Genomic DNA, 17745 nt, shown 5'->3' with positions numbered 1-17745 from the left:
ACAACACTTGCACATAGTCAAAAAACCTTGACTATCATTGATCAACTGGCTAGCCAACTAGAGGCTTGCTAGGGACATTGTTTCGTCTATGTATCCACACATGTATCTATGTTTTCACTCAATACAATTATGGCAAGGGTAATAAACGATTATCTTTAAACAGGAAATATAATAATTATTATTTATCATTGCCTCTAGGGCATATTTCCAACAGTCTCCCACTTGCACTAGAGTCAATAATCTTGTCCTCACAACACCATGCGATTTACATTGTGATAAATCGAACACCCATACAGTTCTGGTGTTGATCATGTTTTGCTCGTGGAAGTGGTTGAGTCAGCGGGTCTGCTACATTCAGATCCGTGTTCACTTTGCAAATATTCACGTCCTCTCCTTCAACATAGTCACGGATGAGGTTGAAGCGTCGTTTGATGTGTCTGGTCTTCTTGTGAAACCTTGGTTCCTTTGCTAAGGCAATGGCGCCAGTGTTGTCACATAACAGAGTTAATGGATCTAGTGCGCTTGGCACAACTCCAAGATCTGTCATGAACTGCTTCATCCAGACACCCTCCTTTGCTGCCTCCGAGGCAGCCATGTCCTCCGCTTCACATGTAGAATCTGCTACGACGCTCTGCTTGGAACTGCACCATCTTATTGCACCCCCATTAAGAATAAACAAGTATCCGGTTTGTGACTTAGAGTCATCCGGATCGGTGTCAAAACTTGCGTCATCATAACCCTTTACAATGAGCTCTTTGTCACCTCCATAAACGAGAAACATTTCCTTAGTCCTTTTCAGGTACGTCAGAATATTCTTGACCACCGTGCAGTGATCCACTCCTGGATTACTCTGAAACCTGCCTGCCATACTTATGGCCAAGCTGACGTCTCGTCTAGTGCACCGCATTGCATACATGATAGAACCTACGGCAGAGGGCGTAGGGGACGGATCTCATTTGTTCTCTATCTTCCGCAATTGCTGGCACTGAGTCTTACTCAATTTTATACCTTGAAATACTTCTTCAAAACTTTTTCAAGGTATGTGCTTTGTGAAAGTCCTATCACGCATCTCAATCTATCCCTATAGATCTTAATGCCTAGAATGTAAGCGGCTTCTCCTAGGTCCTTCATAGAGAAACTTTTATTCAAGTAATCCTTTATGCTCTCTAAAAGCTCCACGTTGTTTCCAATCAGCAATATGTCATCCACATATTATTAGAAACGCCACAGAGCTCCCACTCACTTTCTTGTAAATACAAGATTCTCCAACCACTTGTATAAACCCAAATGCTTTGATCACCTCATCAAAGCACTTATTCCAACTCCGGATGCTTGCACCAGTCCATAAATGGATCGCTGGAGCTTGCATACTTTGTTAGCATTCTTTGGATTGACAAAACCTTCGGGTTGCATCATATACATCTCTTCCTTAAGAAAACCGTTACGGAACGCTGTTTTGACATCCATCTACCAGATTTCATAATCGTAAAAGGCAGCTACTGCTAACATGATTCGGACGGATTTAAGCATCGCTACTGGTGAGGAAGTCTCATTGTAGTCAACTCCTTGAACTTGTGAAAAACCCTTTTCCACAAGTCGAGCTTTATAAACGGTCACATTACCATCTGTGTCTGTCTTCTTCTTATAGATCCATTTGTTTTTCAAACTTGCTGGTGAGAAGAGGTTATTTGATATTAGATCGCTTGATGAATGGAGATCTCAGGGATACGAAAAAGCCAAGTTGTTTAACGAAAAAGTTAGGAGATTGCATGATAAAAGGATACAAGAACGTGAGTTCAATGTAGGTGATTATGTCTTGCTATATAATTCTCGTTTAAGATTTTTTGCAGGCAAGCTTCTCTCTAAATGGGAAGGTCCTTACATTGTTGAGGAAGTATATCATTCCGGTGCCATCAAGATCAACAACACGGAAGGTAATTTTCCGAGAGTGGTAAATGGATGGGCAAAGAATCAAGCATTATATCTCAGGTACTCCCATAAATGTTGAAAGCAATATTATCAATACCATAACTCCGGAGTAGTACATAAGGGATATTTATCAGCCTGTTTCAGACTCCAAAAATGAAGCGGTATGTGATTCGGTAAGTAAATAGACTCCAAAACTTTTCCAGTAGCAATTTTTCTCCGTTTTGGAATTTTTAGAAAAATAGAAAAATTTAAAGCAGTCCGGAAAGCGCACGAGGAGGTGACAAGCTTGCCAGGCGTGCGCCACCCCTCTGGCCGCGCCTGGGGGGGCTTGTGACTACCTCGTTTGACTCCCGGACTCCGTTTTCTTGCGGAGTACTCCTTTTGGTCAGAAAAAAATCATTATATATTCTCCCGAAAGGTCTGACCCTCGTATCACGCAATTTTCCTCTGTTTTCGTTTCGAGCATGTTTCTGCCGCAGATTTAGAGCAAGATGTCATCTCAGAAATCTGTAGGGGAGAACAATCTCCCTCAAGTCTATGAAGAAGTAAATGTTGATCCGAAAGGAATGGAGATCATGGAGGTCAAGGAAAGGCTACCTAAAGAAACTAATTAAGGGCAAAAGTTAGGAGAGGAATCCGGTGTTGGACGAAGAGCAATCTGTGCTCAACAAGGAAGAAGCTGAGGAAGAGTATTTACTTCAACCTTACCTCCACCTTTTACCTCCATCCTTGGTCGAGCTCTTGAGGTTATGTGAAATAACTCGTGTTCGTAATACTTATCTCACTCGTGAAGTTGTTTTACTAAAGAAACATATCACAGAGCTCCAAGGGATAAATCAAAGATTGATAGCCCTCTTGGAATCAAAAGACAAAACAACTCCAACAATCACCTCCGAAGGAAGACAATTAAGCACGGGTATGGGCAATCCCCTTGGCTTGTGACATGCTTGGGGGAGTTTCCCCGGTATCGTATCACCTTCACATCTTTTGCCTTTACCTTTTCTTAGTTTTATCTTTCTCTAGTAGTATAAAGTCCTTAGTGTTTTAGGCTTGAGTTTTGCTTTGTGTCACCACCGATGTATTCGAGTTCATGAGTCATATAATAAAGAGTGTTTTAGTTAAGGGACTTTCTTCATGCCTTGATCTGAAAGAAAAGAATGATAAAAGAACAAAAGCATAAAAGATCGTGTAATGATCTAATGCGAAGTGATGACTCCACATATAAAAAGAATGTTGATTGAAACTTGTTGTGGGTGGACAAACGTAGACCTTGGTCATTGTTGCAATTAATAGGAATTAATAAAGAAGGAGAGGTTCACATATAAATATGTCATCTTTGACACCATCTATGATTGTGAACACTCACTAAACTATGACATGCTTAGAAGTAGATGTTGGACAAGGAAGACAACATAATGAATTATGTTTTCTTGGTTCCGACCAATGATTATATGACTAGAGATCCCTTAGCATGCGTCGCTTGCTTCCACCTCATTTCAGCCAAAACTTCCGCAGCAAGTAGAGATACTACTTGTGCATCCATAAACCTTCAACCCAGTTTTGCCATGAGAGTCCACCATACCTACCTATGGATTGAATAAGATCCCTCAAGTAAGTTGTCATCGGTGCAGGCAATAAAAATTTCTCCCTAAATATGTATGATCTATTAGTGTGTGTAAAATAAGTTTGTACGAACCTGTGATGAGGAAGACATAAAAGCGACAGACTGCATAACAAAGTTCTTTATCACAGGAGGCAATATATAGTGACGTTCCTTCACACTAAGAGGACACACATCGAAACCCAAAAGCGCATGACAACCTCTGCTTCCCTCTGCGAAGGGACTATCTTGTACCTTTACTTTTTGTCCCTAAAACAGTCATGGTGATCTACAGCAATTCCTTACTTCGACATTATCTTGGCTAACATCATATGATAGGGAGAGATCTATATTCATATGTCAACTTGGAAGTAAGTATTCATGAATTATTATTATTGACATCACCCTTGAGGTAAATAGTTGGGAGGCGAAACTATAAGCCCCTATCTTTCTCTGTGTCTGACTGAAACTTTGATCTGACGAGTACCACGTGAGTTGTAGCAATTGTAGAAGATGAAAGGATGATTGAGTATGTGGATTTGCTTTACAAGCTCTTATTTGACTCTTTGTGATGTTATGATAAATTGCAATTGCTTCAATGACTATAGGCTATTGGTTGTTAATTCTCAATAAGGTTCTTGATCCATACTTTACTTTGTGAAGGAATTATCACTTTAGCATAAGAGATGATACGATGATATTGTTGTTCTAACTATGATCATGATGCCTGCATGTCCATATCTTGTTTTGTCGACACCTCTCTCTCTAAACATGTGGGCATATTTATTGATCTCGGTTTCCGCTTGAGGACAAGCAAAGTCTAAGCTTGGGGGAGTTAATACGTCAATTTTGCATCATGATTTTATGTTGTTATTTATCGCTTTATGGGCTGTTATTACACTTCAAGGTATAATACTTATGCCTTTTCTCTCTTATTTTGAAAGGTTTACATGAAGAGGGAGAATGCCGGCAGCTGGAATTCTGGCCTGAAAAAGGAGCAAGTTTGAGATACCTATTCTGCGCAACTCCAGAACCCGTGAAAATCAACGAGGAATTATTTTGGAATTTATAAAAAATCCTTCTTTGTTTAATTATCGACCCAGGCACAAATACATCGTCATGCCATCGGATATAATCGCTTACCAGAGTGAGTTGGCTGAGACGCTAGCTGTAGCTCAGTCATAGGACGCTCAAGTGCCTCAGCCCAACTACGCTCCTCCTTGACGAGATGGCTACTACGAATCGTGATCACCAAGGTAGGCCAAAAGCCTAAGCTTTCAGGAGTACATATTTCTCACCAACATTACATTCATGTTCACACATTTCATATAAAGTGTCACTGTTCATCCTCTTTAAAATCCATGTTCAGATTTATTTTCCTCTTTTCTTTTGAGTGTTTGAAAAACTTTGAAAAAACAAAAATATTTCTCATTTATTTTTTATTTTTATTTCTTGTTAGGTTGTTGTATTAAAATAAAAACCAAAAATATTTCCCTTTCTTGTTGGGATCTTTCCCGGTTAAATAGTTTTCCTCTTGCTGTTTTCCCTTGTTTATTTGCTTTTGCAGGAAAAACCCCAAACTCCAATAATATATCAATGTGTTTCTCTGAATTTCTATTCCTTATGTTGAGTCATTGGAGGGAGAAGACCACGATGAAAATGTTGAGTGGTGTGATATGCATTATTGTTGATCTTAAAAAAGAGGTAATATTACCTTCTCTTCTCCTATGTATAAACTATTTCGTAGGTTTTTGGTCCATGACACACTTGCACTACTATTACTTTCACATCATTCGGTCATGCAAGTGGAAGGCAATAAAAATTATATTTGATTAAGTAATCATCATAAAAGAAGCTGGTATGAACTCTTCTTATTTTCCATTTTTGTAAATTTGTTTAGCTCATTCGATCTTGATGAACATATTATGAGTAAACATGTTTATGATGACAATTAGCGATTGTAGTTGCTCATGCCATGCTTAAATAGCTAGCAGTGGATAATGAATTATCTTATGTGTCAATATGCATTAAAATGGTTGTGATATGGTATGGTACTAAGGTATTTACTTCTAAGTAATTCGATCGGATCGAGTTGGCCCATGTGCAGACATGTAGTTGATTCAAAACCAATGTGGTCTTCATGATATTTAAATTCAGAGTGTTCGTTTTCGAATGGTGCTAATGTTCATTGTTAATTATTCTGAAAGCATAATTATGACTGTTTTGGTTCTCTAGCAGGCTGTTCTCAATCTATTGGTAGCATTCGCTTGTAATAAGCGGGAATATGCTCTTGCATCCAAACAACTAATACCAAGTTGTGCCGAATGAGTCCATTATATCCACCTATATGCGGCATTACTCTGCCGTTCCATGTAAACTTGCACATGCCATCTCTAAACATTTAAATAAACATTTGTTTTGTGTACTCATATCGCTAATGGAGCGATGGAGCGATCGGTATCTTCCATACTAAGCGGCTTATCCTCAAAATGGGCGTTTTTTCACCTCTCACTTCACGATATTGGCTAGTAAAAACTATGCCCAATCCTGCATAATCAAAAATAAATTGAACAAAATTACCGGGATAGTTGAAATGTTGATATATTATGCTCCAATGTATCTATAATTTTTATTGTTTCATGCTGATATATTATCCTTCTAGAATACTTTTTGGGTATTTATTTGCCAATTTATAATATGTTTGAGCACTAACCTATTGACCCATTGCCCATTGCTAGTTGTTTTTGCATGTTTTTCTACTTTTCATGTTTTCCATACCAAACGAAGTCCAATTGGCCCAAATGTTTTTGGATATTTTTCTCGACCAAAAGAGAACTAACAAGCATCGGAAGAAGACTGGGAGGCCACACGAGGGCCCCACAAGCCAACCCAACACAGCCTAGGGGTTGGGCACCTTGTTGTTTATTGGGCCCTTTGAGGCCCTCCCGACTCCGTGCTATGGCTTATAAATTCTAAAAAAACCTAAAAACCCCATGGGTAGTCCCGAAAAACTTCAACGCCACCGCAAGTCTGCGTTCGGACGGGAGGCCATCTGGAGCTTCGTTTCGGCACCCTACCGGACGGGGGATCAATCATGGAGGGCCTCTTCGTCAACCTTGCTTCCCTCATGATGATGTGTGAGTATTTCACCACAGACCTATGGGTACATAGCTAGTACCTTGATGGAAATCTCACTCTCTCTCTCTTGAGCTTGAACACAATGATCACACATCTTCGCTTTGATCCACATGATGTAATTCCCTTTGTGTGGTGCGTTTGTTGGGATCCGATGAATTGTGGGGTTTATGTTCAGATTATTCATGATAAACATTTGAGTCTTCTTTGAATACTAATATGACTCTTATGTGCATGATTATGATAGCTTCATAATTCTCTCTGATATATTGAAATAGTTTGGCCAACTAAATTGATATTTGTTCGGTGAGAGAGGTGTGTTGTAGTAGGTTCAACCTTGCGAATATCCATATCCCAGTGACATTAGGCGACAAGATGCATATTTGTGTTGCTCCTACTATGGATAAAACTATGGGGTTTATTCATATTTCTTGAGTTTACTTTGTCTACATCAACTCATCGTTCTACATGAATTACTCTGTTTTACTTAATACTCTAGATGCATGTTGTATAGCGGTCAATGAGTTTAGTAATAGTAATAGGTGCAGGCAAGAGTCGACCTATTTGTTTACGGACATGATGCCTATATATACATGATCATTGCCGTGAATATTGCATAACTGTCTTCTTTTCTATCAATTGCCCAATAGTAATTTGTTTACTCACCGTATGCCATTTTTCATGAGAGATGCTATTAGGGAAAACTATGGACCCCCAGGTCTATTCACCATATATTTACAAAGCCTTCAATTCCTTTATGACATTGACTTGTTTTTTTTGCAATTTAAAACTATCTACAATTATATACACACCTCACTGCCTCTTGCCCGCCTTTATATACACACCTCACTATCTACAATGCAATTTATGACATTGACTTGTTTTTTTGCAAATAACAAGTTCAAGGGGATTGACAACCCTCTTGCCCGCGTTGGGTGCAAGTTGTTTGTTATTTTGTGTGTAGCCATAGAAAGAGGTTATGGGTGATATACCTATTGCTTCGATAAACCTTGGTTTCATAACTGAGGTAAATATTTACCCACGTTGTGTTGCGATAAGCCGCTCCTCTGCATAGAAAACCCGTCAAAGATCACAAGTATCTCGAAGGATTTCTAGTGTCATTGATGGGGAATATCATCACGGACTACCAAATAACTTCACACACATTTTCATTCACTTGTTCTCCTTTTTTATTTTCTCATACATTTAGTTTTCCTCATAAAAAATAAAAATACAAAAGTATTTACCTTTGGTTTCTTAGCTTGTCACTAGATTCCATCTTCGCTCTCTAGTTCACTTATCTTGCTTGTTACTTTGCTAGCTCGGTCATCATGTCTCGAAATACTACTAAGTTGTGTGACTTATCAAATACTAATAACATAGTGTGATATTACAAACAGGGGTCACAAGACCCAACACTCAAGTCATACAAGCAACAAGCGAAAGCAAAACATGTTTGGATACAGGCATCTAGAAAGTAAAAAGACTGAGAAAGCCTATATATCTACAAGACTATCCATAGGAACCTGACCTCTGTCTGGGATTCCCAAGCTACTCGGTCAACATTTATATTATCGTCAAAATCACTAGCAAGACTGGAGTCTCCTCTGCAAAAATATAAATTAAGCAACAATGAATACAGAGGTACTCAACATGACTTACATCAGAACTAACTACATATGCATTCGTATCAACAAGGGGGTTGTGGGGTTTAATGTAGCAAGCCAGCTTTGACTCAGTGGCTATCCTATACTACAACTACCAACACTTTAATAATGTGAGGAAGGGAAAACGAGTCCTTAACTAGTCACCACAACAATACACCACTATGGATCCACTCCCGTCTCCCTACGAGAAGGCCATCCATAGCACTCACACTTATCTTGCATATTTTATAGTATCCACTTCAACTAGTCTATGACCATATAACTTTCCAAGTAGTCAATATCCCCGGACGTGGCTATTTGAATAGATTAAATTACCCTGTAGGGGTGTACTTCTTCACACACGCTCTCACTGTCATGGGTATAAGCCTCAAAATAGATGTGTAGGGCACGAAAGTAGAGGGCAGAGTCCTAGCTACGGCAAGGTTGTATGAGTACAGGCCCCTCTACGGTGGAGGTAACAAACCTACGTCTCAGTGCTCTGGAGCTTTAGTGTCGAGTGTAATACAGATGTTACAGAATGCGGAACCTTGTGCCAGAGGGGAGGGCTGGCTTATATATAGTGCGTTGCCCCTCATAAGTGTCCAGCCTTCAAGGGTGCAATAAGTGAAATTGAATGCGTACGTTACATGTAACGTTTGCCATAAATGATATTAACTACAGTAGTCTAACGTCTGACCGTTAGCCTCGGTGGAATGGCTTCTGGTCTTCTATGTCGACTGGCTTCTGGTCTTCACCGAGTGGAATCCAGTCATCGAGTATAAGATAATCCTCCGAGAGGTTCTCCACCGAGTGGACCAGAGGTTGTCTTAACCCAGTCAGTAAGTATCTTGTGATCCTCAAGCCAAAAATGAGGTGCCCTTTGGTAGGACTTATAGGTCAGGCCTATGACCCTACCCTAGGGCTATAACCCCATCATTAGCTCCCGAATGGATCGAGGTTCGAGTGGTGAAGGTGTAATTGTAAATCTTGGTATAGCAGACTGAATTTGAATGCTCTTCAAAGTTTCGCTAAATTGGATGTCGATTGCAATCTTCGTCATTCGCCTTGATCGATTCTTCTTGATAGAAAATATGTGAGTGGATTTGAAGATCCGAGTAAGCATAATAAATGGCGCGTCTGACAAGATCTTTTGATGTGATCAATCACCCTGTCAGTTCTGGATTTTCTAGGATTTGAAAATTTTGGCTCCGCACGTTCCGCGGTGATGACGTCATTGCCATCAAGTGGATCCCATCGCCTCGATTCTTGCGCCTCTATCTCCACCACATATCTCGCGGTGGCCTGCGAAGGGATAAGTCGAGGCCCACATGCTAGTGACCCAGTCGGCTGGTTATAAAAGCCTCTAGCGCTAGGGTTTGGAACGGCATCATCTTCTTCCTCTCGCCTGTTCTTCCTTCTCCATAGCCACTAACACAAACCGAAGCAACCAATCTCACCGCTGCCACTATGATGAAAGGACAAACCGCCAAGCTCGAGCAGGCAAAGAAGAAGGGTGTCATCAAGTCGAAGAAGCATACTCTGCCACCGGGCTGGATCCATGGGGATTTCCTCCGATCCACTATGCGGAAGGAGGATCTCCTCGAACTCGTCGATCATGGCATGTTGGCGGACAAGTCTTGGAGGCTCCCTGGAGATGAGATCGAGCCCGAGCCATGGGAGGGAGAGCGAGTTCTCCTCCTGACCCACGTCGAAAGAGGTTTCTCTCTACCGCCCTATCCTTTGGTTCGGGGATTTTTGAACTTCTTTGGGCCGCAATTGCATCATTTTCCTCCGAATGCCATTGCACATCTTTCTTGCTTCATCACCTTGTATGAGTGCTTCTTGGGGTGTCCTCCTCACTGGGGACTCTTTAAATCTATCTTCACCGTGCGATCTCAGACGGTGAAGAAAGTTAATCCGACTGATGACAAGACTAATGTCATCTAGTTATGTGGGGGTTTAGGGCTTCAGAAGAGAGCGAAAAGTAGCTATCCTGCCATGACCTTTCCTGAGTTGGTTAACAACTGGCAAGCCACTTGGTTCTACTGTAATGATGTTGCTTGCCCGAACATGTCAAGTGGACTCCCTCCCTTTACTCTAGAGCGACCGAGTGCTCCTAGGACGTTAGCGTTGACGAAGGAGGAGAAAACTCTGGTTGGTCCCTTGGTCAAAGTGCTGATTGGTCTGGTCCACAATGGAGTGACAAGAATGGATCTATTAGAGACCTTCCTGGGTAGACGCATCCAAAATCTCAAGGCTCGGGACCACAGTATGTGGCATTACACTGGTCTTGAACACTCCACTCGGTCTCATCCCGAAGAAGTGAGTGAAGACACAGTAGCGAAGTGGATCCGCGGAATAGCAGGTCCTTGTGATAATCCGATGGGGGCGAAAAGGGTCCTTCCCTTCTCAGCTGAAAATTCACCAACAAACAAGGTTAGTCTGCTTGTTGAACATTTTTGCGTTCGAACCGAGTGCTTGTAATTTCCTTGTCGACTGAGCTTGTGGATTGTATCTTCCCGGAGTGGACGAACTTGCATTCTCCGGTCCCGAATGGCAACACACTCGACCTTGATGAGGGGATCATGGAGGACAGTGCGGAGAGCGAGGAATATGTCGATGAGAGCAAAGAGACCAAGGAGGAGGAGTAGGAGAGCGAGGAGGAATATTCATCTCCTTCTCACCATGTGCCTCACACCAAGCAGCGTCATGACCCCGCTGGCACTGTAAACAAACCTTTGGCGCCGAGTGGCAGGAGTGCCAAGCGCATGAGGGGATCGTCTGGAGAACCAGTGGAACAGCCTGCAAAGGTGCCCAAGCACAGTGGACCAAAGCCTCAGAAGGCCCTACCTAGGATAAGGATTGTCATTCCAGTCGCCTCCGCGTAACTACTTGATCTTATACTCTTATCCGAGTGAACTTGTTTGGTTGATGATGACCGAATGGGATTACCTTGACAAAGCTGCTACTTCTGTCACGTTGCCGCCGTGAGGGGACGAAGATCTCATGGTGGTTGCCACCGCGAACGTAGCCACCTCACAGCTAGGTATAACTCATTTCCCATTCTGTGTCAGTCATCCGCGTGTATGGTTTCTTGGCTGTAACTTCTGATGTTTCTGTGACCCAGCCGCACCTGCTGCAAGAGAAGTCATCCAGCTAGACAACGATGATCAAAGGGCACCAGCTGTTGCGATGGAAGCTGTTGTGTCCGAGGTACTCGTGGGAGATGTGGCTGTAGTGAGTGCTCCACCTGTTATTTCAGTCGTTGTCACCACGACTCCGTTTGTATTGCAGTCGAGCGCTCCAATTGATTCTCGTTCAGCCTCAGGATTGATGTCGCCCTTGACCATGTATACCACGCGTCGTGTCCCTAAAGACCAGACTAGCGCTGCCAAGGAGGCTATGATCCAGGCGGAGCTGATGACACAACAAGCGAAAGGAGCCTATGACGCCATTGTCTAGGTGTGTAACCAGAACATGGTGCTCCAAGAAAATGTCCGAGTAAGTGCAATAGTAAGTTTGAATTCCGACTCACACACAGTGGGTGTTTTTGTAGAAATGTGTTTGTTTTATTTGCGTTCTAGTGGGGTCACTCCGAGTCAACCCACTAGGTGTAGTCCCCGAGACCGCTGTCGAGTGCTTGCACTAGTAGTGGTCTTAATCAGTAGAGACATTTCTTTTTTGTTGATCAAAATCTACCAGAGCTGATCTAGTTGAGTTCTGAATCCTGTGGGGACAAGCTAAGTGCACCCACTGGGTGTAGTCCCCGAGACTATTATTAGTCGGAAGTGAGTGATAATAGTCTGAAGTACTTGAGTGTATAATATTTTTGGCTCATCAGGGCAGACCTTGTCAAGTGATAAACTAGTGGGTTCACGTCGAGAGAACCCACTCGGTGTAGTCCCCGAGACTGTCATTGAGTCTGAAGTTTAAAACGTATAATGTCGAGTGACTTGTATTTCTCCAGTCGGAAGTAGAAAATAATTTTGTCCATTCAGGAGTAGAAAAATAATTGTGTCGAATGACTTGTATTTCTCCACTCGGAAGTAGAAAATAATTTTGTCGAATGATTTGTATTTCTCCACTCGGAAGTAGAAAATACTTGTGGCAAATGGAATTTACTTTTCCACTCGGATGTTTTTTTGTAGAAGGCTTGCGGGATTGGGTCGCGGTACACCCAGGTGGAATCTGAGAAGAACAAACCGAAGTTGGAGTGTGATGCGATGAAAAAGTTGCTGGAAGACAAGGATGTGGTCCTTGCCAAGGTGAAGAAGAAGTCCGTAGCTGATGAACTGAAGCTTGCAGACTTTAATAAGTTGATGGCAGAAAATGAACAGATGAAGAACAAAAGAGATGAATGGGCGAAGAAACTCCACTCCATTGCAACAAGGGGAAATGCCTTAGAAAGTTTTGTAAAATATTTCCTGGCAATGATGCTTGATTCCCGCATTGGTATGTTCCCTTTACCGAGTGAGTGTTAGCATTTTTCGTCGACTAACATGTAGCTGATATTTCGTGTTCTTCTTCTTTAGAGTTTCATCCTGATTTCGAAAAAGAGACCTTCGAGGTGGAGCCATACTTGGATCCCATCAAGTTTCATGTTCCCGATAACTTGGACGTGAACATGTATCTCCTCAACTACCGCCTTGTTAAATTCCAAGGATACTTCACTCGGCTACGAACTGCCGTGGGAAGAATCGACAAAGAGCTATGGCGTGAAGACACGTTCCTCGTCGGTCTTGATGTTGTGATGGAGTGCCTAGGTCGTGTCCCTGAGAGAGTCCAAGTGTGGAAGATATCAACCGCTCGGTGTGGGGCTGATGTGACTCTTTCTCTCGCGAGGATCCACTGTAAGGAGACTCGGGAGGAGAAGTTGAAGGCACTGCAGGTTGCAAAAACGAAGAAGCTTCGGTTTGAAGACTTCATGGAGACCTTCATTGACACTCCAACACGCATCACCGACGTCATCGACTTCGACAACTTCGTGGAACCGGCCAGTCTAGGTGAGCCGTGAGGAATACTGTCGGGACCCCGACTTATGAGTCGAGATCGCCGAATGAACATGCTCAGGGATCCCAGAGACCAATGCTCACCGAACACACAAATACTGAATATTAAGAGTCTTATATCCAAGTACCAAATTATTACATTACGTGGCCGAGTGGTCAAGTTCACAATGTAGGGCCTTGTAACAACCCACATGTAATCCTTTCCTTATCTGGTTCCTTTCCTAATTTGTGGAACCATGTTTGGAAGTTATCGAGTTTATCATTTCATGTGACTCCATTTCATGTCTTCATCTTGCATCATGGCATCCTCATCAATTGCATTGGTTTCATTCTTGTGTTTTTAGTCAATCCATGATGGTTGTGATAGCTTGCCTTGAGAGGTGTGAAATGATGTGATGTTTTCAAACAAAGCTTTCCAACTATGCTTTTCAAAACAATGCAAAGCCCTTCCCCTTTTGTATTTTAAACTTGTGAGTTATACTTTGATTGAACCTATTTTAAAAATGTTAAACATTTAGAGTATTTAACTCTGATTGAGGGGGTAACTCTCATTGCTATGTTAGCCTTTAGGTCCATAGGGTTTTATTTAACAAACAGGATTATAAATTCCTGTTTTTAGGTATAATTTATTTGTTCTAAAATTCTGGTTTGTATTTTATTTAAATAGGGCATAAATCCCTCAGCCCCTAGCTATTTTTTATTTTTCTAAACAAACCCTTCTACTTGTTCCTGTGAGTTTTTGTTTGTGGCTCTTAATTTAAAAAGAAAACCCCTTTTCTTTTATTTCTATCCAGCGAGGCGCCATAGAGCCTAGGTGGGCCGGCTACCTCCTTCTCCACCGGGGCCTGCTACTACAACAAAAGACCTTCCAACGGCGCCATAAATAGGCACGTCGATGGGAGAATACTTGTCTTCATCTTTCTGCTGCGGCTACGCTTTAAGGGACTTCCTAGGCAAGTATGCAAAGGATTTCCCCCGTGGCCTTGGAGCCTTGCGTTGGTGTTCCCTCGAAGCGGAAAGTGTGATGTAGTATAGCGGTGGTAAGTATTTCCCTCAGTTTGAGAACCAAGGTATCAATCTAGTGGAGGAGTATCTCAAGATCCTGCACAAACACAAAAACTTGCTCCCAACGCTATGAAGGGGTTGTCAATCCCTTATAGATTGTTTGCCAAGTGAGAACTGAAAGCAACAAAGTAACAAAGCAAAGTAAAAGCGGAGATGTAACAAAGCAAAGTAGTGTTTACTAGTTGCTTCTCTCATGAAAGCAAGTAGATGGTGGGTGAACAAATTACTGTCTAGCAATTGATAGAACCGCGCAAAGTCGTGACGATATCTATGCAATGATTATTTCTATAGGCATCACGTCCGAAACAAGTATACCGATCCTGTCTGCATCTACTACTATTACTCCACACATCGACCGCTATCCAGCATGCATCTAGTGTATTAAGTCCATAAGATCAGAGTAACGCCTTAAGGAAGATGACATGATGTAGAGGGATAATCTCAAACCAATGATAAAAACACCATCTTTTTACCCTTGATGGCAACTACTTGATGTGTGCCTTGCTGCCCCTACTGTCACTGGGAAAGGTCACCACATGGCAGAACCCAAAACCAAGCACTTCTCCCATTACAAGAATCATAGATCTAGTTGGCCCAACAAAACCCAAGACTCGGAGAGACTTACAAGGATATCAAATCATGCATATAAGAAATCAGCAAAGACTCAAATATATATCATCGATAATCTAATCACAAATCCACAATTCATCTGATCTCGACAAACACACCGCCAAAGAAGATTACATCGGATAGATCTCCATGAAGATCATGGAGAACTTTGTATAGAAGATCCAAGAGAGAGAAGAAGCCATCTAGCTACTAACTACGGACCCGTAGTTCTGAAGTGAACTACTCACGAGTCATTGGTGGGGCGATGATGATGATGAAAAAGGCCTCCAACTCCAAAGTCCCCTCCGGCAGGGCGCCGGGAAGGGTCTCTAGATGACATCTCGCGAAAACGGAAGCTTGCAACGACGGAAAAGTATTTTCGAGGCTCTCCTGTTTTTTTGCGGAATATTTGGGAATTTATAGGCCAAAGATCTAGGTCAGGGGGCGGCCAGGGAGGCCACAATCCTGCCCACCGCCGCCTTCCCCTGGTGCCGGAGTGGGGGCTTGTGGGCTCCCTGGAGCCCACCTGGCTTGGCCCAAAGGCCCCCTGATCTTCTTCCGTTCGGGAACAAATCATTTCGGGGTTTTTCTTCCGTTTGGACTCCGTTCCAAAATCAGATCTGAAAAGAGTCAAAAACACGGAAAAAACAGTTACTCGCACTTGGCACTGAATTAATATAGTCCCAAAAAGATATAATCTGTACATAAAACAACCAAAGAAGACAAGATAAGAGCGTGAAACCATTAAAAATTATAGATACGTTTGAGACGTATCAACCACCCCCAAGCTTAACTCCTGCTCGTCCTCGAGTAGGGAAGTGATAAGAATGAATTTTTGATGCTTTCATGCTACCTAGCATAGGTGTCCTTTGTAATTCCTCTTATGTGATGTGAATGTTCAGATCCATTAGATTCAAAACAATAGTTTGTTATTGACGTGGAAACAATAATAATTCAAGCAAACTAGCAAAGTAATCATGAACTTTCAAAATAACAAGGCCAAAAGAAAGTTATCCCTACAAAAGCATATAGTCTGGCTATGCTCTATCATCATTCCACAACGAATTTAAATCGTGCACAATCCCGGTATTGGCCAAGTAATTGTTTCACACCTTTACTTTCTCAAACCCTTTCAACTCTCACGCAACACATGAGCGTGAGCCATGGTTATAGCACTATAGATGGTGTGGAGTGTGGTGGAGGTTGCAAGACAAAAAGGAGAAGATAGTCACATTAACTAGTCATATCAATGAGCTGTGGAGATGCTCATCAATAGATATCAATGTGAATGAGTAGGGATTGCCATACAATTCATGCACTAGAGCTATGAGTATATGAAAGCTCTTAAAGAAAACTAGTGGGTGTGCATCCAACTTGCTTGCTCACGAAGACCTAAGGCAATTTTGAGGAAGCCTATCATAGGAATATACAAGCGAAGTTATATAATGAAAATTTCCCACTAGCTATATGGTGGTGACAAAACGACAGACTATCAATCATGAAGATCATGCTGCTTAATATGCACAAGTGTGGAAAAAGTGGTAGCATTGTCCCTTCTCTCTTTTTCTCTCATTTTTTTATTTTTTTTATTTTGGTGGCCTCTTTGGCCTCTTTTTTTTGGGTGGGCTTCTTTGGCCTCTTTATTTCCTCACATGGGACAATGCTCCATTAATGATGATCATCACACTTTTAACTCAAAACTTAGAGTAACGATGACTCTATATGGAATGCCTTCGGTAGTGTACCGTGGCAATGATCTAGCATGGCATAGACATCAACGGAAACATCATGCTAGCTATCTTACGATCATGCAATGGAAATGTAGACGTGGTGGCACATGTCATGGTGGTAGTTACATGACAATATTTCTCGCAATGACTTTGAAAAAGCCATTGTATGTAGGTATGGTGGCTGTTTTGAGGGAGGCTAATGGTGGGTTTTGTGCACCGGCAAAAGTTGCACGACACTAAGAAGATAGTGATGGTGGAAGGTGAAAGTTCAATAAAACCATGGACTCAACATTAGTCATGAAGAAATCATATACTTGTTGCAAAAGTTTTATTAGTAATCGAAACAAAGCATTCAACGCATACTCCTAGGGGAAGGGTTGGTAGGTATAAACCATCGCGCGATCCCGACCGCCACGCAAAGGATGACAATCAATAGACTAATCATGCTCAGATTTCATCACATAGCGGTTCACCATACGTGCACGCTACGGGAATCACTAACTTCAACACAAGTATTTCTAGATCCACAACACCTTACTAGCATGACTTTAATATTACCATAACCACAACTCAAAACTAATTGAGATGAATCAAACTTCTCTAACTATTCAATGCACATGAAGGTGGAAGTTTTCGTATCCCTTTGGATAACTACCCCTTTTGAGACTACTTTCAAAGCATAGATCAACTACCAAGCCACGCACCGCTGTGCTCGAAAAGATATACGTGAAGCACATAGAGCAAAAGTATCTAGCTCAAAAGATATAAGTGAAGCACATGTGAGCTGAATTGTCTACCAAAAGATATAACTGAAGCTCGACAAAATCACGGTGTGTGCATGTCTCTCTCTCTAGGTGTGCAGCAAGGATGATTGTGACACACCAAAAATAAAAGACTCCTACGATACAAGACGCTCCAAGAAAAAACACATAACATGTGGTGAATAAAAATATAGCCCCAAGTAACGTTACCGATTGGTTGAAGACAAGAGAGGGGATGCCTTCCCGGGGCATCCCCAAGCT

Source organism: Hordeum vulgare, chromosome 5H, assembly GCF_904849725.1.
Source record: "Hordeum vulgare subsp. vulgare chromosome 5H, MorexV3_pseudomolecules_assembly, whole genome shotgun sequence".
NCBI classification, from domain to species: domain Eukaryota; kingdom Viridiplantae; phylum Streptophyta; class Magnoliopsida; order Poales; family Poaceae; genus Hordeum; species Hordeum vulgare.
The sequence above is the reverse complement of the archived record's forward strand: the minus strand, read 5'-3'. Positions refer to the sequence as shown.